The sequence below is a fragment of the Carlito syrichta genome, unplaced genomic scaffold, assembly GCF_000164805.1.
Source record: "Carlito syrichta isolate Samal-C Ts95f unplaced genomic scaffold, Tarsius_syrichta-2.0.1 Scaffold316362, whole genome shotgun sequence".
Lineage (NCBI taxonomy): Eukaryota > Metazoa > Chordata > Mammalia > Primates > Tarsiidae > Carlito > Carlito syrichta.
This window is the reverse complement of record NW_007260458.1, coordinates 16,247-37,519: the sequence shown is the minus strand read 5'-3', so window position 1 is coordinate 37,519 and position 21,273 is coordinate 16,247. Positions and strand designations below refer to the sequence as shown.

Here is a 21,273-nt window from a genome sequence, read left to right as displayed (position 1 = left end):
ACTGATGTGCTCTCTGCATCAGTAATAAAAATTGCAAATGGTTTCTTTATTTTACCATTTTTCTTTTTGCTTTGCTTAAATCTTTTCTAGGAAAAACTTCACTGCTTCTAACTTGTTTCCTATTTTTTAAATCATTAACTTAATCAAAATTAAGTTTGTTTTTGTGGATTTAGGCCTTGACATTCTATGATAACAGCTTTTCGTTTTCAAGCTTTTTCAAATATAATTGCTATGACACATATAATATCAAAATGAGCAAGAGTATTATACTGTTAAAAAAAAAAGACCCATTTAATATTCCCTTACCAGGAAGACTCAGCCTATTTAGTAAGAGATCTTACTTATTTTGCCCCTACAACATCCGTAAATTAAAAGGTCCAGGTACTGGTAAATATATAAAAGGACCAAACCCATCAATGATCTCTGAAAACAGCGACGGTTTTTTAGTTGTTGCCACCTCTTTTTTTAGTTGCTGTATCTTGTTATTTAGCTCCTCAGATTTCTTTTTAAATCCTTCTGCAAGCAGTTCTTCTTGGACCTATAAAAGGGGGAAAAGTCCACTTTTGAAAATCATCAATATCTATGAGTCACTGTCTTATATTTAACAAATTTATAAGTTAAGTCCATGTGTCCATTACTTTATCATCTTAGGACATTGATGAGATTTTCCAATATTTCCAGATGTTTGGACCTAAAGTTGGAGTATGTATGGTTTATAGCATTGTAAGATTCCCTCAGAATCATCTCACTGGAGGTGAAGAGGTGTCTTGTTCTAGAGAAAGAATGTCCTTTGGGAGCAAATACAGGGTAAATTCTGATTAATCCTCAGTTCTACTGAGGTTGCATAGTCTTTCTCATCTAGCAGATAATAGAGATTTCTAATGATGCATAGAGCACTGGTTGTCAAGCTTCAGGTTGGGAAAAAATGTATTTTACTATGGTTGTACAGGATGGATAAGGCAGACTTGGAAACAAATAAGGTAAACCCAGAGCTTTCAGCATCTTACATTACATATTAGGCAACATCTGATACTTTTATAGCAGGTAAATTATGACAGGTCTCTTTGTTGGTTATGCCAAGAATCCTGACTAGTGGACTAAGGTCTCATTAAATTGGGGCACAGTGAGACAATCCTATGATCATCACACAGCAGTTTAATAACTTGGAGAACATCAGTGTACTCTCCAAAGTAATACAGGATAGAAAATGCTGAAGTCTTTTAGACGTATAGGCATCAGTAAGATTCAAATGCATTTGAGGTTTTAGTGAAGCATACAACTTTTAGTGAAACATACACATAAAAGTTACAATTCCTTCTTGAATTGTGACTGCAATTAAAATTTTGGCTGCTCTCTTTCTGACGAACCAGGGTATTGTCCCTCAAGCAATGCCAGGCTTCATCCAGACTTACCTTAAGCTTGTGCTCCAGCATCTTTTCCTGCTCCCTCAAAAGTTTTTCTCTTTCCCTCTCCATTTTCTCCTTCTGCTGGGCTATGTTTTCCTGGAAACTTCTCTCTTGAGTCTCCATCAGTTGCTGCTGCTCCTTCTGTTTCTGTCTTAGCAGCTCCTGTTCCTTCTCAGCTGCTTCTTTCTGGTCTCGCTCCACTGTTTCACAAAGATTTTAGAGAGGAAATGAAATAGGAGTCAGACCTGAGTTCTACCCTCCTGATCTCAGGGATCAGACTGACTCTGTAAAAGGATGGAGTTGAAAAATTGGGAATCTTCGCATTCCCATTAGCCATGTCAACAAGAACAAGTATCAGAATGTGGTGGAAAGATGCTGGCTGACTGGATGTGCAGCCCCATCTCCCCTTGATATTTTCAGATTAGCAGAGCTTGTATTCATATTAGGAAGAAACTTGTATCAGGAGGCTCTTTCTGTTAGATTAGCAAGAGGGTGTTGCAGGATCCTATCCACTCCTTAAGAGCGGAGTCCTGCCCCTGCTATACCCACCTGCTATGGCCTTTTCTCCAGCAGTGAGGGCTTTGTCTGCCTGCAGGATGGATTCCTCCATAACCAGCTGTGACTTCAGGAAGCTCTGGAGAACCTCGTCCGCCTGTGGAAAGAAGAAGAAGGAAAGATCTGTCAGACAGCAAAGATCTAATCTTCTGATTTGAAAACTGTTGTTCAGAAAAACCTCAAATCTGATAGTATAAATTTTGCATCTTGCCTGGGATTCCACAGTGGTTTCTTTCCTTCCATGAGCACAAGAAAAAAAAGTAGAAGCTCTTTGGTGAGACATGAAAGCCCTGTGTAGCAGCCTCCTTTTTAGCTCCTCAGCCTCCTTTCCCAGGAACGATGCCCACCTCCAACCCAGGATGTAATAGACAGATTAATGTGCAGTCCTCTAGACAAAAAGCCTCCCTTGTTTACAGTATTTGCTTCCTCCTGCCTGGATGCTGTGCTACCTTTTCTTAACTAGGATAACATCTATCAATACTTCAATTAGCAGTTCCTACCTCTCTGCCAGGTTCTTTTATAGGCCGCCTTCTGGGTTTTATTCCTGACTTTATTGAGGTATGATTTACAAATAAGAAGGGTATGTTTTTAAAGGTATGGAACCCAGTGTTTTGATACACGTATTTATTGTGAAATTATTAGTTGATGCTAACCAAGCTAATTAACAAATCCATCACTTCATATAGTTATATTTTGTGTGTGTGTGTGGTGAGAGTACTTGAGATTTGCTGACTTAGTAAATTCCAAGTGAACAAAGCATTATTTTAATCCTAGTCATCAAATTGCATGATTTATATTCAGGTCTTACTTATACTGTAACCCAGAGTGATTTCTCTTCAATATTTCCCCTCTTCTCCCACCCCTCTGCCCCTGGTAACTACCATTCTACTTTCATTTAATATAAGTTCGGTCTTCTTTGTACCCCTATAAAAGTGAGTCATGCAGTATTTATCTTTCAGAATCTGACTTAATTTTACAAAACATAATATCTTGTCATGTTGCCACAAGTGGCAGTATTTCCTTCCTTTTAAAGTTGAATAGTTTTTCACATATTCATCTGTGGATGGATATTTAAGTTGTTTCCATATCTTGGCTATTATGAGTCATTCTGGAATGACATGAGAAACTTTACTAAGAATGTACAAAATAATAAAGAAATTCAGTAAAGTTGCAATATATAAAATTAACATGTGAAATCCGTTACACTTTTATATACCAAAAAAATCTGAATAAGGTAAGAGAGTGATTGTATTTACAATAGCATAATAAAATAATATTAATGAATAAATTTAAATAGGGAAATGGAAGACCTGTGCACTTAAAGCTATAAAACATTGATGAAATAAATTAAGGAAGACATAAAAATAGAGAGATATTACATGTGCATTAACTGGAACAATTAATATTGTTAAAATGCCCATACTACCCAAAGTCATCTACAGATTTAATATAATTCTTACTAAAATTCCAGTGATATTTTTTACATAAATAAGAAAAAAATTTCTGAAATTCACAGGAAACCATGAATGATACCAAATAGCCATAGCAATCTTGAGCAACAACAACACAAAAAGCCAAAGGCAACACATTACCTAATTTCAAAATCTGTTACAAAGCCATAGTAGTCAACTAGTATAATATGGAATAAAAATAGGCACATAGACCAACAGAACAGAATAGACAGCCAGGATGCAAATCCACACACATAGAGTTAAATAATTTCAACAAATGTGACCAGAACATACAATATGAGAAGGATAGCCTCTTCAATAAATAGTGATGAGAAAATAGGATATCCAAAACAATGAAATCAGACCTTTTGTTACACCATATGCAAAATCAGCTACAAATGGATTAAATCCTTAACTTTAGGACTAGAAACTACAAAACCTTGACATTGGCCTTGGCAAAGAGTTTTAGATTGGACACTAAAAGCACAGGCAACAAGTACAAAAATTAGTTGAACTACATCAAACTAAAAGTTTCAGCACTACACAGGAAATTATCAACAAAATAAAAAGGCAATATACGGAATGGGAGAAAATACTTGCAAACCATATTTATGATATGGGGGTGATACCTAAAATATATAAGGAAATCATATAACTCAATCAAAAAACAAATAATCAAAGTCCCTAAATAGACATTTCTCAAAAAATTAGTGACCAAGTTTGTGAAAATTGTTCAATATCACTATTCATCAGGGAAATTAAAAAACATAATGAGACACTATTGCATACCTATGAGAATGGCCATTATCATCATTATAGGGTCAAAAGATAACATGTGTTGGCAGAATATATAGAAAAGAGAATTCTTGGAAACCTTTGGTAGGAATGTGGAATGGTACAGTCATCATGGAACATAGGACAAAGTTTTCTCAAAAGGAAAATATCTGAGTTTCCAATGTCTACCAACTATATAAATGAGTACTATCAGCTCCACCATTCACTGGCTGTGTCATCTTTAGGCAACTTATTAGCTTCTCCCGTAATTACTTTTCTCAACTGTAAAATGAGGAAGATGAAACTCATAATCCATCAAGCTCATCTAACATTATACCTGGTATAGGAAACAAATCCTCAAAGTGTGCTAGCTATGTGCTTATCATCATCATTATTATCACTATCAGTTCATACCAGTATGGTAACTATAGTCACACCATATCCAATGGACTATTAATTCGTTCATCTCAGGCAAGATCACAGGCTTCTGAAAGCAACATTGTATGTTTTCTAATATATCCTCTATAGTTAGCACTAAAACTATCACATTGCTTGATAAATAAAATGAATCATTAGTTTCATCTGAATTCCTCATTTAAAATCCTCGGAAGGATATACTTGTAGTGTCTTTAAGGGTTTTGAACTACTTGCAAAAACTAAAAATGTCAGTATAGTGACATGTTCTGCTTTTGCTCCACAAATGGTGCTGTGGTCTTACATTTTCAAAAAGGGCAGTAAATACCCTCTGACCACACTCTAGTAACCATTTCCCCCTCCCCTTATTCCTCACCTTAACTCCTTTTCTGGGCACTAGGATGTAGTCCAGTTCAACCTTTTTCTTTGCTTCTAAGTAGAGATTGTGTCCTCCAGGGCTAGAGAAAGCTCCCCTCTAAATGCTTTCCATCAGGGACCTCGAAAGTTGCTCAAGCTCAGCTTGGCAATGTTTGACAGATGCATCTTCATTCTGTAGCACAAAGTCTTCTTTCCTTTGCTCTATGGTTGTCTACCAGGGAAATGGAAGGAGACACATCAGAGAGAAGCTGTTAGAAGAGAAGGTCCTACTGTGATCCTCTTGGAAGAAGAAATGAGTTGCCCTCAAAATGGACTGAGATGTGGGATATCCCAGGAGTCAGACCTAGTTCCGATCAATTCTCTGTGTGATCTGCAGAAAGTCCCTTATCTTTCTGGGGTCAAGCTCAATATCTGTAAAATCATGAGGTTGGAAGACATACACTCCATTGTTGTTGTTGTTTTTATCTGTAGTATCATTAACAAGTCCCTGGTTTCCAACTATAAGCAATAGTAAGTGGATTCCTGGCTAAAAGTAAAATTTCCTCAGAAAGTGTAGGCTGCTAAAGATAAAAACATATACGTGGCAAAACAACTCTCAGTAATGAGTTAAGTGTATCATGAAGAGAGGTATGAAAAATCTGTGCATCTTTTTCAATGAGGGTTTGAATATCCAAAGATATAAGAACAGAATTTTATTTTGTTTATACTTGTAAATTATAATTCAGCTGAATTTCTTCAACATGAATTAAGAAATTTTTCTCACTTTTAGGTAAGTCCTACACAGACTGAAAGATAAACTTTCAGTAAATGTGCAGAGAGTCAGCAGACTTAAGATAGCCCATAAGATTTCTTAACCCCTTATTGTCCACATTCTGCATATTCCTGGGCCTGTGAAAATGATGGATATTAATCCTGTGATTTAATTATGTTACACAGCACAGGTTCTCTTTAATAATAAATGGAGTGTGCCCTGTTGGGCATTAACTAATTACATAAGCCCTAAACCAGTTTTTTTCCAGAGGTGTCATTACTGTAAACAAAAGAGATTAGAAGCTGCAGGATTTGCTACACAGTTGTTCGCTGGAATATGGAGGGTGTTTCTTCCACAGAAAAGCTAAGCACAATTGACACCTTATTTTCAACCTATGGTACAATGAGTGGAGTACTGTCACATCCTGATATGACTTCTGACCTAAAGAACTTGGCCTAATCATGTGTGTTGTTTTAGGCTGCTAAACTAATGGCAATTTGTTGTGCACAATAGAAAAAAAAGTGATGATCATGGAGAGAAACTATAATCTCTATCCTTTAGAAACACTAAAATCCAGGTTCCTTCCACAATGGTGAGACTAACCATGGGGTCAAAAAAGTAGACTTCAGGTCTCATCTAAGAAGGGCAGGAATCAGGAAGCATAGATGCCATAATTACCACAAGCTTTTTCTGGAACTCCTGCTTGTCATCCTTAAAGGAGTGGGCCATGAAAACTTCAGTGGCTTCCTTCTCACAGACTGCATGCAAGTCCAGCAGCTCCTGGAGTGTGTCTGTGGGGAGCTTCAGTCGCTGGACCATCTGATGGCTGTAGTGATCAGCTGCCTTCTGCACAGCTGCTGAGTTCTCAAACTGGGCCAAAGTTGCCAAAGCGTTGTCCATACAAGGTACTCCCCCACTGTTGATGGCATCCACATAGGTCAACACCAGAGTCCCCAGCCCTGAATGACATATACATATATATGTATGTCATTCACTGTTTAACAAGCTTTAAGGACCAGAATTCTAAAATCACAACAATACTATGTATCTTGAAGTTTTCTACTCCTCTTTTCCTTCCACCATGAATCCAACTCTTTATAATAGCATCACTACTTTTCCTATTTACTCTTTTTTTTATGCCTCTTGAATTCACCAAATTACAAAATTAAATTACTCACTGCAATCAATATGTTTTAAGGTTTCCTAGAAAACTACTTTCGCATATAAATAAACCACAAATGAGTTGAGACAGATAAAGTAAACTACACCATTTATGAGTCCTTGTTGCAAACAAAAGTGCACATTCCTTACAAAAAATGTAATCAGGAATTTGAAGACAGCATCATAGAATGCTGAACAAAGCATGGACCCATCTAAGTATGGGGACAGGTTTACCACAGGCACAGGTTGTATGCCTATGAAGCCAGCTCTGCACAGATAATGATATCGATTTTTCTCAAAGCTTATTAAAAAAAATCAAAGAAAAGAAAGCTTTACATAACACAGGACAATTTTACCTTCCACATTGTAGTAATCCACACACACACACACAAAATCAAACCATGATATATTTTTGTCAAACTTGTAGCAGGTGATCTCAGTGGGAACCAGGTCAATTCACTTGGTTCACCTTGATGAAAATGGAGCAGGTACCTGTGTGTATGAACAGAGCTTTCAAATGCACACTCCACAGGATACTCACTGCAGTCCATAGAGGTTTCCTTGCATAGAAATACAGTCAATATTGCTAAAGCATAGAGATTAGCACAGGATTACAGATCAGTTCTTATAAATGTTCTTTATTAACAGAGTCACAGTTTAAACATTTTAATTGTTTTTGATAACTTTTAGTCATCAAGAACTGTAGAAGCAATGTGCTACTCTATTCCAGAATGTCTCCAAGAGAACCTGCAGTTGACAGCTTGTAATGACAGTGTGGGCCAGTCCTGTTTCCAAAGGGCAGACCACAGACATTTTAAAGCTTGCCCTTGCTGTGTGTCCCAGAAGATATTTAAATTTGTTTCTCAGTCTCTCAATAAGCTTGCATGAAAGAGTGCTGCTCGATGAAAATATACATGATATATCACACATTTACATCGGTCAGAAAATACACAGCAGGTCATGAGTTCCAGGAAGGTTCATCAAGAATCTGAGAAACAATTATTTTCTTCTCTCAATGAGCTTGCTTGGAACTCATGGTCTGCTGTTTATTTTTGGACTGATCTAAATTTATAAAATATCTTATACAGCTTCACTCAAAAACACTCATCATATAGGGCTTCTTCCTCCTCATGCAGAATTCTCCTTAACAGCAGTTTTTACTTATGTCATTCATGTATTTATTTTGTGAGGTACATCAGGTCTCAAGAAATCTTCATATTAGTAAACTTTAAGAAATATGCACTTCTATGTGTGGCATGAATGTTTGCTACTCCAATCTTCTATACATCAAGAAACAAAATTATTGACAAACCCACAGAAGCTCACAACTACATCACACACACTAGACCACAGAGAAACATGCTTTGGAACAAGAAACTCACAATTCCCGGTGACTATGATTCCGCCTCTCAGGGTCTTCGTCTTTGCATTAGTGAAGATGTATGAACAGAATTTTTTGAATTGCAGCAGGAAATTCTTTTCCAGTTTGTCTTCTGGCACTTGGTCGATACGGAATAAGAGATTTTTGTCACTCGCAGGCTGATCAAAGACAAAGCACTTCCGTTTTGGAAAGAAACGCCTGATACACTCTCTAGGCATGTTGGACTGTTGGATGTTGGGATTCCTGCCTGTGAAATGTAAAAAGAGTGATCACTGAAGAGGCACTCTGTAGGCATGAAGGTTGTGGACATTTCCAGGGACCTTTACATCAATATAGTTCCTCTACCTTGTGCAGCTTCTTTATGCAAGTATACAGGCAGCCTTGTGTTGATCTAACTAAGAGTAGAAAAATCCATTTTTGTTCAGGAGCAAGAATGAGGAAAAGCACTTCTAGAGTCAAAGGGGAAGCAACTTTCATAAGGGAAGAAACTTATGATTGCCTTTCTTCGCCTTGTATAGTGGCTAGGAGATAGACTATTGTGTTTTTGAATGATTAGTAAATCAAAAAAAGGTGCCAGAAATACATTTCTGATATTACAGTCCCATGTCAGAAACTTAGGCTCTAAAGTAATGTAATGCAAGACATAAGAACCAGGTGTTGTTGGGCGTAATCTCACGAGGATGACAGATGATCCCCAAGATGGTAATGAAAACTATTTCACAATCAGGGGCAGAGATTATAAATACCATAAATATGTTTAGAGATTCCTTTAGCAGAAATATCCAGAGTAAAGCTAATCTAAGTATAACTTGAAAACCTCACCACTTTTCTGTGTCAGATGATATTGGAGTTGACACTGTCTTGCAGAGGGATAATGTGGCATATACCAGCTTTTCAAAATAAATATTTGTGTAAAGAATGATCAAGTGAGTGAACAAAAAAAGGTATTGATTTTAGGTGCAATCAATTATCTACTCTGTTAAATATAATTCAAATTTATTATAAACTTATCATACATTGACAACATGTTGTATAAGGCTGTCGAATAAGGAAGTGTTAAGAAAAAGTTAAAATGAAAGGTTTTAACAGAAATACATATCAACATACTTTTTTCTTGAAACATTGAGTGTTTAAATCTCTAGTTATCTGAAGAATGTAACTATCTAGAAAAGTTATATACTGAGTAAAATTTATTTTCAAAATTAGGATGTTTGACTTCTTGTGATACTGTTTTTACTGACTTCCAAACTGATTAATTTCCTTTAAATGGAATATTTAAATATTTACACTTAATAAAGAACAATAATACACAAGTCTTAGGAAGTGGGAATATTAATTGTGATCCTCAGTTTTTTTCATGATACTGATTAGTCTAATGTCATTTGAAAGAACATTGTATTTTGTATTTCCTCAATGGATTTAAACCCCAGATACTGGAAATTTTCAAATCATAATAACCACTAAAATCATCGACATGTGTGAATCAATAACCACTACTATCATGGTTTTATCTACTCTCATATAAACATTTCTATCAGGTGCTAATATAAATCAGCTTAGTTGATCCCACCACCTAGTGAAACTGTGAATGCCCAGGCCATGCTCTGATACCTGGATTCAGCTTCAAGGCATTCTCCAAGTATTCATCTTCTGTGATTACTTGATCGCCTAACTTCAACTCCAGTATGAAATCCTGGACAGTTCAAACAAAGTCTGGAAAGAAACTTGCAAATTCAATGGAGTCTTCTATGTCATCAGGGCCGCGGTGAGATTTTATCCTAATTAGCTCTGTTAGTTCAGTCATGTAGCTGGGATCTTAGTTATGGAAGGAAAAGCACCATATACCACAATTTTCAGGAATCACTTAGAAACTAGTTTTTATTTTTATTTATTTATTTCTTTGCATTGGAGTCTCATCTGTCACCCAGGCTGGAGTGCAGTGGCACACTCATGGACACTGCAGCCTCAACCTGCTGGGCTCAGGCAATCCTTCCACCTGAGAACCACAGGCATGGACTACCACGGCTGGCTTATTTTTTGATTTATTGAAGTGACGAGGTATCACCAAGTTGGCCAGGCTGGTCTCGACACACCCTCCCGAGCTCAGGCAATTCTGTAGCCTTGGTCTCCCAAAGTGCTGAGATGACAGGCTTGAGCCACCATGCCCAGCCTAGAAACTAGTTTTAAATTATTACCTTTTGCCTGTGTCCAATCTTACTCAATCAGAACAACTGAGTCACAGCAAAAAAGATGCAGAATCAGGATCCATTCCCTTAAACTCAGTAAAACAAGGTCCTTTACTTCCTGGAAGGATACTGCAGCTGTTCCAGGGCCTGGTGGTTGATGGTGCTCATGCTGTTGTAGACAAAGGTGCTGCTCAGAAGCACAGTCAAGGTGAAGATCCAGGCATCATTCTTAGGGTCAGCCTAAAAGCATATTAGAAAAACTCTGTGGAAAACAGTGTGGCAATTCCTAAAAGATCTAAAAATCAACCTTCCATAAGACCCCGCCATCCCCCTACTGGGAATATACCCAGAAGAACTCAAATCACTTTATGAAAAAGATACCTGCACATGTATGTTTACTGAAGCATTCTTCACAATAGCAAGAACATGGAATCAAACATGCTGCTCATCAAAAGAAGACTGGATTTAAAAAATGTGGTACATGTACATGATGGAATACTATGCAGTCATAAAGAAGGACAAAATCATGAATTTCACAGCAACTTAGATGGACTTAAAGTCTATCATGCTGAGCGAACTATCACAGAAACAAAGAACTGAGTCTCACATAAGTGGACCTTGAACAATTATCGTAATACTTTAAGAAGGATTGGCAGTAGCAGGAAACTGCGAGGGGGGGGTGCGGGGGAGGCAGGATTGGCAGTTGTGGGAATCTGTTGGGGGAGGGGGAACACAACTCACCAATTAGTGTACCTGCATAATGAACATTTGTATAACTAATCCTGAATTGTACTCCACTTCTTTAAAATAAAAAAAAATTAAAAACTAAAAAAAGAAAAACTGTAGGAATCTACTCTTCATTTATTCATTCATTTGGCTGTTCATTCACTCTTTCAGTTGGAGTGTAGCTGACTAGTAGGATAAATAGCATATATTTCAAAGTAAATGCTAAATTCAAACCTCATTTTGGATATTTATACTGACTTCTCTCAAGGCATCAGTCTATTTAGCTATTAACAGAAATAAATAGCATTGTCAATACATATAAAATATTGAATAGAATGTCTAAAACATAGTAGGTGACAAGTAATCAGTGTGCAATTATCACATTGCAATTTTCTTCTCAGTCATGGCTATGTTAAGTACAAATACTATTCCGTGAAGTTCAACAAGTATTTATTGTGCATCTCACAAAATGCTCAACCCTGCAATTGGTTTTGTAGGTGCAAAGTTTCATATGACATTCCCTTCCCTCAAGAAGATGACTTTCTGTAGTGGCAGATAAACATGTCAACATGCAAATGAAACCAGAATAATAGTCTCTGCTATAAGGAAAACTAAAAGGTACACATTTTTTTTTAAGTAGAATACAAGGGAAGGAGGAGTAAGTCCATTAACGTGGATAATAACTGTGAATTCGGAGCAATAGTGACTATGATTCACTAGAATGATGGCAGGAGAATGAAAATAGCTGAGCTTTAAAGAGTTGATAGAATGTGGACTTGTGGAGATGAGAGAGTTAAGAAGGTGGAAGTGTCAACAGCCTAATCAACATTTTTAGATCATGGTCATCAAAAGGCACTACCAAGTTATTTTATTTGACTGAAGCAGTGGGTATGTGTGCCAGAGTGAATGAGAAGGTTTGAAACAAGATTCATGGCAAGACATAAAAGGCTTAAATTTTTTTTAAAAAAAATTACCCTACAGGTTCTTAGGCCAGTCAGTGGTTCTACTTCCCTCAGTTTACATTTTGATATTTTTTGTTCTCTTGACAAATACTATTAGATAAAAGGAAGGTTTATGAAATCTACAGTCTAGTAAAATCAATATTTCATTTTGGTGTTATACTCAGAGAATAACTAAGAACTTTAAACCTGAAATCTTAAATTCCAAATTTTAAGTCTGGGCTTCCCTCCCCTGCCCTCAGTACTTTTTTTTAGCGAAGAAAGTCAAAAATTGACAACTGTTGCTTTTAGTTCAGGCTCAGACTAATATAAACAAGGAGAAAAGATTCACTGCACCTAATACCATAAAACAAAAATACCTAGGATTATCTCACTTATTATAGTTTTAGCGAATCTAGCTCATGTTTTTAAAGAACTCAGAGAAGAATTCATGTCCAAAGCTCAGAGAGTTGGACCAAAATCTTCATGAGAAAACTAAAGCTTTTCTGAAGACCACTGAAATAGCTTCTTGCACTGAAATCTTATTTTTTCATGGTCTCTTCCTCTAACCCCATCAACCCTACACCTCTTAAGTAGTACAGCCTATTGATCACATAGGCTACTCCAGAAAGCATTCTCCAGGAAGATTTTCCTAACTCATGTGACTGAATTAGTTTTCCACTTTTTGTATCTGTGTTTCCCTGTCCCGGTCATACCTTATATTTCTTGTCTTCACAACTTTACTTTGCTGGTTTGCCTGTATTTACTTTACTTTATTTACTATTATATCTGTAGTCCCTAGGAAAGAGACACAAAACTCATCTCTTCAGTATAAATGGGAAATAGAAATATAATCAATAAATTACAAGAGTATTTTAGTTTGCTAAAGAAATTTGAGGAAATAGAATTTAGCCTCGCTATTCACCATTTTATTTGCAGTGTCCAGGAATATATACAGAAGTTGAGTTGTGCTTGCAAATTAAAAGATATGAGGACAACCAGGAGTAGTGAAGATTCTCTCTCTCACCTTTTCCACATCGCCCAGACCCTCAGTGTCTAGAAGGACCAGGGTGTGGTTTGGTTTGGTGGGGTGGGGCACACACCACATCCAGATGCCTTTGGTTTCAGACCTCACCGTGGAGCCCAGAGAAAAGCCTGCAAGGGCAGAGAAGTAACAAAAGGTAACAGTAGGCAGACCAGAATGCCTGAGGGTTGTATTTATTAAACATGTAGGAATGTAATTGCCTGGCATGGTAATGAGGGAAAGGGTACCTTCCATATCAGCAAAGAGAACCAACTTAATCTGTATATATATGAGTATATTAAAGGCATTCTTAATCTTGTTTTCTTTCTTAAACTTGTTTAGTGTGCGCGACTCAAACCCTAAAGGTATTGAGCTATTGACCCAGAGAGAAAGTAAGACCTTAGAGGAAAAAAAAAAATGACTGCATGTTCTTTAAAGACAGGAGCACCAAACAGGACCATAGGCTGAGTTTCATAAAAATTGATAAGAAGGCTGAGTGCGGTGGCTCATGCCTATAATCCCAGCACTTTAGGAGGCTGAAGTGAAATAATTTTCTGAGCTCACGGTTTCAAGCCCAGTCTGGGCAACTTGTGGAGACCTTATATCTATAATAAATCAAAAAATAGCTGGGCCTAATGCCACATGCCTGCAGTTCCAGCTACTTGGAAGGTTGAGGTGGAAGAATCACCTAAGCTTAGTAGGTCGAGGCTGCAGTGGCTGTGAGCATGCCACTGCACTTCTGCCTGGACAACAGAGTGAGACTCCAGCTCAAAAAAAAAAAAAGTAAAAATAAAAATAACAGGGAAAAAAAAAACATCAAAAAATAAGAAATATAAATAGCAAATACATTTGTGAAAATGCACTTAAACTTATTTATACTGAGGTAAATAACATTCAGCTATGCAGTTAATGGATCAGCAAAAATTAAATAGTCTTCTGATACCAAAATTTTATAGGATGTATATAATTCTCAATTACTGCTAATGAGGATGCAAATTATGTGTGAATTTTTAAAAATGATTTGATTTTATCTAGAAATTTTACCTACAGTCTGATTCAGAAAATCCACTCCTGAGCCTGTTACACAAGGGAAGTTTTTGTACATTTGCCTTAGGATAAAAATACAAGAGTATTCATGACAGCCTCATTAATTAAAAGCAAAAACTAGAAATAATACCAATGTTCATAAACAACAAATAAATAGTTGTCAGATAGTGACGTACTATTTTTAGTAAAAATAAATGAATTATGGGTACAAATGACAGAAAAATCTTCCCATCCTCTTACTTTCAGTGTGAGTGTCCTTTCTGGTGAGATGAGTCTCTTGGAGACAATATATTGTTACCTCATGATATTTTATCCATTTTGCCATTCTATGTCTTTTCAGTGGTGCATTTAGTCCATTCACATTCAGGTTAAATATTGAAATGTGAGACTTTATCCTTATCATGAGATTCTAATAAAGTTATTGTTGTTCCTGTTTGTTGTCTTTCTTTTGATTTTTGGGTTGATTCATGTGTGTTTTTCATCTTTTTCCTGCACTCTAGTGAAGAATGTTGCTCTTCTTTTTTTCCCTTTCTTAAGTGTTTCTTGTAGAGGTGGTCTAGGGGAAGTGTAAGTTTTTAGTGATTGAATGTCTGGGAAAGATTTTAATTCTCCCTCACTGATGAAGCTTAGCTTAGCTGGTTAGGTTATTCTTGGTTGAAATTATTTATCTTTGAGAACTTTGAAGATTGGGCTCCGAGCTTTGCTAGCCTGAAGTGTTTCTGTAGATAAATTTGCTGCTATTCTAATTGGTCTTCTGTGGTAGGTAGTCTGACCCTTTTCTCTTGCTGCCTTTAGGATTTTTTCTTTTGTACCTACTTTGTTTAGGTGAATTGCTATGTGTCTAGGAGTTGGTCTTCTCATTTGTTGTCTTGCAGGGGTTCTCTGAATCTGTTGTGTTTGAATGGTCACATCACTGATGAGATGAAGGAAGTTTTCTTGGATAATCTCATGGAATGTTTGTTCCAGGGTGGTCTCTGTCTTTCTGCCTCAGGAAGTCCAATTATTCTTAGCTTCAGCCTCTTGAAATAATCGCTCATCTCTTGAAGGTTTTGTTCTGTTTTTTTAAGTTTCTTTTCTATGGTTTTGACATTTGGGGCTAGTTCTATATTTTGGTCCTTAAGCTTTGAGATTCTTGCTTCTGTTTGGCTAATTCTGCTTTCCATGCTTATCAGTTTGTTATTTATTTCATTCACAGTATGCTTTACTGCTGTTATCTCAGTTATCAACTTCTTCCTATTTTCCTCTTGTCTCTCCTCAATTCTTTTCATTCTCTCGATTAATGTCTTGATATCAGGGTTTGTAGTATGTGACCAGTCATTCTAGGGGCTCTTCATTGTTTGCGTTCCAAAGTCTGTTTTCTCAGTGCCTGACATCCCAGGGGTCTGTGTGAGACCTATATTCTTCTTTTGGTTTTTCTTCATTTGTGTAGATTCCCCACCACCACCACTGTACTTCCCCCCTCTTTAATTCTGTTGCTCAGGGATGGTGGGGTTGTTTTCACTCCTGTTTGCTCAGTCTCCTGTTCTTCCTTATGTGTCTCCTCTGACTTTGTTCAGTTCTGAAGCTGGACTGTGGGTTGGGGGCTGTACTTTTTGCAATTTTGAGATTTAATTTAATTGAGGGGTAGCTGTGATTCAAAATCTATCTGCAGATCCCAGTATCCACCAACAGGTGTATGGGTACCCTGGAATCCACATCCCACCACCTTACAAACTGTCCAAGCAGTGGGGGTATAGGTTTGCTCCCTGGAAGCAAAATGTGATAAGAACAGGGGAGATAATGGAAAGAGGAAGGAAGGGGGCAAGAGGAAGGTGGAGAGAGGGAAGAGTAAAAGGAAGAACAGGCAGATGTACCAACTAACAAATAAAAGTGAAAGACAGAGAGAAAAGAGTAAAAAAAAAATCTAAAACATACAGATAATCATACAAACACACAGTTCAACTAGAACCTGCCTATTGATGTACTCTTCCTGTACACAAACAGGAAGTCTAAAGAATACAGAAAAAAAAAATATCAGTGAAACAGCATAAACAAAGCAAGTATGAAAATGTTATCAAAGGCAGAAAGAAAGAAAAAGAAACTAAAACAAAAAACAGATAAAAATGAGCAAAATAATTAGACAAAAAATAAAAATAAAAACAAGGAACCAAGCTCACTCTGAGTTTGTTCCCATAAGTCCAACGTCCTTTCAGTTCTGATCTCTAGCTCTCAACAAGGCTGATGTGCTCACAGCTTGGCTCAGAAATCCCAGGCCTACTGTGGGAGGAGGGTGGATCAGATCTGGACTCCACTGGCTTGCTGCCTGTCTAGTCTGTCACTCAGATCTGATCTGTGCCTGATCCAGCATGGGGGAGGGGCTTCTGTCTCTCCCAGTTTGGTGAAATTACCTTAGACCCCAAGTTGGATGCTGGGTGGAGCTGGGGAAGCTGGACCCAGCAATGCAGATCTCTGGCTGGTCCTGCTTTTTGAGACTCTCCCAGTCCAACCTCTCCGGTAGCCATCTTAAGCTCCGCCTCCCAGAAAAACTGTATACACTACTTACTGAGCAAAACAACAAGCTATCTACAAGTAAATGTATGAAATTAAAAACCTACCAAACAAAGCTATTTTTTGGAATGCATACTTATTTTGTAGAAGCAGTTTTAAAAAATCAAGAGTAGGAGAAATGTGCCCTAAAAAACCAAAATATTGCTGAGCTCTAGTGAGGGCATAAGATGATATGATTTTTCTATTTTTAACATTTATTTCATGATCTACATAGTGATTAAACAGGTTATCAATTTATAGTCATTAACTTTACATGTATGTTCTGCTTACATTTTACATGTCATAGTTCATATGTTAGAAAGACTAAAGAAAAAGAAGGGAGCACAAATTATCAAAATTTTGCAATAAAATGGAGCAAAAAATGTGATGGAAGCCCAATTAATTAATTAATTATTTGAATTGGACTATCACTCTGTTGTCCAGGCTGAAGTGCAGTGGCACACTCACAACCACAGCAGCCTTGACCTGCTGGGCTCAGGCAACCCTTCAGTTTCAGCCTTCCAAGTAGCTGGAATTGCAAACACACACCACGCTGTCTGGCTACATTTTTGTTTTACTGTAGAGATGAGGTCTCACCAAGTTGCCCAGGTTGGTCTCCAACCCATGGATTCAAGCAATCCTCTCACCTTGGCCTTCCAAAGTGCTGGAATTATAGATGTGAGTCACTGCTCCCAGTTGGTAGCCCAATTTAAATATAGGATGTACAGGAGTCCTACTGCCTACACTTCCTCATATTTATTTATGGATATGCTAAACCATATTTGTGTGCTATTTGCAATGACCATGTACTTTGTGCAAAAGTGATGTACAAGAAAAGAAGAAAAGAAACAGAATAATTAATTGCTGGAACTGAACTCCTGAGTAGGAAAAAGTGGATGAGATAGAAAAGACCCATGGAATCCACAGAAAAATAAGGTTAGAATAACTGTTTACTACTAGACAAAAGAATGAGATTTTAGGGGTATATAGGATTGAGGTTGTAAATTTGGTGGTGAGAATTAGTTTTCTTCACTGGGAGAAGTCATGCTCTTTGTTGAGATGACTCTAGAGAATGTGTGATCTGCTGGTGTTATCACTAGTTCTAAGTAAATGGCTCCCTCCCAGGACCACATTCACCATGGTTCTGTCCTGCCAGACGATTCATGAGATAGGATTTTCCTGTGCAATACATCCCTACAATGGCTACCACTACCACAGGCTGAGAAATCTTTTCAAGAATCTGTATTGCTTCCAGATTCACCTTCAGCTGCTCGTTCTGGTTTTCCACTAGACAAATGGGGGCCTTCATGATGGATTCAGAGGCCATGGTAACCTGCAACACAGAAAAACCACTTGTAGAATGCAAGATGCTGAACTCATCCTAACAGTTACCCTTGGCACATTCTTGTCAGCCTCTTGTTTACAGAAAGGTTCTATAAGCTTCCTGCATTTTGTATGCTTTTTAATGAAGAATATTTTGTCCAACATGCCAAGGACTAGTACAGATAACTTATTTACATTATCTTATGATCCTTACTATAGCAGGAACCTTCCAGAGAGAGATGTGACACTGAGACTATTTGCCAGGAAGCAGTTTTCTTCTACCTGCACTGGCTCAGTGGATTCATATCCAAAGGCTGAGCCCGGAACACAGTGAGGCATTGCCTTATATACATTTTAGTTTTTTTGTCTCCTATACAAGGAAGCAAATTAGTATCTTTCATTTGATTGTATACCTTGTAGCTAGGGTTGACAGTTAGTATTGTTGCATTCTGATTGGTCTTACATACAAGGTCCCTATTCTGACTGGATTCCACCAAGTTTTAAAAGTTATAAACATGTAGTCTGCCAAAGTAAGAGCCTGCGATAAACAATGAAAAGCCCATGAAAAGGACTGCACAACTAGGGAGTAACTAAGGCAATAAACAATGGAATCTGTGGGTTAATGATAAGAGGGGGCAGAAATAAGCTGCTGCTTGAAGCATGACTAAGATAAATAGACTATGTGGGGTTGAGTAACAAGAAGTAAAGCAACTAATCTATTAAAACAAGAGAACAAAGAATAACATATTTGGGCCCCCTGTCTCATTCCCCACTTTGATGCTTGGACCCATTTAGAGTTAAAGAGCATCATCCTGATTTAGGGGCTGGTACCTCCATAATTTCATGATGTGTGCTGCCGTCTGGAGTGTCCACCGCCAAATCTGCAGTGAAAGCCAGGGCCAGAACCACGACACCAACCAGTAGCAAAGGATGACACTTCATTATACTAAGACAGTCCGTTTGTTTAACAGATGGCTGACTCCTCGGGCTTCTGCTGTGCATAGATTAGTCAGCTTCCAGAGTGATTAAATCAGGGCCGTTGTCTTTCAAGTTTCTGGTACTGCGGGTTGCTTTCTTCTAAAAGTCAGTTTTCCCTGTTCAGATGATCAGACATGCACTCCCAGTCTTGAAATGCCGGTTTCACTCTGCTGTGATAAATCCAGGGGCTTACTTCAGCTACCTTTATTGTGATGAGGGTGGAAAAAATGACAGTAAGTGGACCTCTCCAAAGAGGCCTTAAGGGCTAGTTGTTCCACTTCTTTACCCACACAACATCTGGCTTAAAGGAGTGAGCATCTGTAGTTCTTACAAGTGTCCGCTATTTAACCCAATGATATATGGCAGTGAGTGCCATATCAAGAGCCTCCATTTGTTGTCTTAGAGCAAGAATACCCATTTCCTTTAAATCTCCCCTTATACCCTTAATAATGGGGGTGGGTGCCCATAAAGAATTTCAAAAGGAAGAGAATCCTGTCTGCTTAGTTTGACTAGACCTAATTATTAACAAAGCAATTGGCAACAGTTGATCCCAGCATAGGTGGGTCTCCTGACATAGTTTACTTAACTGCAACTTTAGAGTCTGGTTCATTCACTCCAGCTTTTTGGAACTTTTGGGGTGATAGGCAGTGTGTGACTTCCATGAGATTCCTAGGCCTCGTGCCATTGACTGTACTGCCTCAGCTACAAATGCTGACCCATTATCTAACCCTGTAGTGACTGGGATTCCACACTGGCGAATGATGTCTTTTAGAAGTCTTTTTGGTGCATGTAGGAAAGGCTTCTACCCAACCTGAGAAAGTACAACAAAAACAAAGAGATATTTGTAGCCTCTGACTCAGGGAAGCTCAGTAAAGTGCACAACTATATTTTCAAATGGAGATCCTCCAACACTCTTTATTCCTGGGGGAATTTTCCACAGGTTGTTTTGGGCACACATTTTACATTGCTCACATACTGCCTAGGCTATGCTGGAGAGTCAGGTAACATAAAAGTGCAGGCCTAATGTGGTTTCGAGAACTGTCTGGCCCATTGGGTTTCCTAGTGAAATTGTCTGATGATGAAAGTTGGGGCCAAAGCCTCAGGGATGGCGACTCTCCCATCCTTAAATTTCCACCATCTTCCTGGAAGATAGTCTCCTTCAACCATGTCTGCTCATGCTATGAATAATTGGGGCCCCATTTTGCCAACAGACTTGGAAACAATGCTGCAGTAAACTTGTCAGTGCCTCCTGGTGTCTTTTGGTTTCCCTGAGCGACTCTTGAGTCTCTCTCTCTCTCCTCTGGTGTTCCTGGCAATGCATAACAGTGACCTTCTTAGGGGTCCATACTGCATCCAACATTTCAAGAATTACTCTACCATATTTTATGTCTTCACCTGCTGAGTTGATCAGACCCTTTTCCTTATATAGAGCCCCATGTCCATGGAGGGTAGTGAAGGCTTACTTAGAGTCAGTTCCTTAGATATGTTAGGGAGCCCTAGGCTGGGTGCACTAACAAGTGCTTGTGTAATTTCCTCAAAGACCTTATGTTGCACTCCTTTCCATAACATAGGCTCTCATTCTCCCCACTTTGTGGCCTCATAGAGGGGTTTTGCCAGTACTGTATCGCCGCCAGGGCTGTAGAAAGGGGCTGTGAGCTTGGTCACCCATGGCCCCCCACAAAGTAGCTTGTCTTGATGAGAGAAGGTCCACCAGTTGGGTTACTACAAAATGCTCTGCCCAGATATCTACCATGAAGTCAAAGAGCAAGCCTCCCCACAGTGGTTCAGACCATAGGCTCCCAGGGTCCTAGTAAAACGGAACCTGCTCTGTTCTAGTCTTCCCCATAGCTCTTCATGGCAGCCAGGCCAATGTGGTTACTCTTAGGGTCCACATACAGTTGGGGTGAAGTCTGATATTGTCCTTGGATTAGTTGGCCTTGTCCTCTTCCCCGGGGGGGGGTGGTGGTGGTGGTGGAAATCTCTCAGCTCTGTACATTCACGTTTCCAGTGTCCCTCTCAGAAACAATGAGCACACTGGTTCTGCCCTAAAATCATCATCAGATGGAGTAGTCTGTTCTGCGGTCTCACCCCTGGCCTCGACCTCTATGGGACAGCTCCCTGGGAATGTTGCTGCCAGAACAGCAGCAATCAGGTCTACTTTCTCTTTCATTCTCCAGTCAGCCTCTCTCCAAGCCTCTTGATCTGTGTTTACAAACACCTTAGTTACAACCTCTATCGACTAGCTAGCTTTCAT

The 21,273-nt window shown here is 38.4% G+C and overlaps 1 pseudogene; it reads right to left on the bottom strand.

The window, feature by feature from the left end:
• Nucleotides 1-352: 352 nt before the first annotated feature.
• Nucleotides 353-18,045, bottom strand: LOC103276751 (annotated as a pseudogene).
• Nucleotides 18,046-21,273: the final 3,228 nt, after the last annotated feature.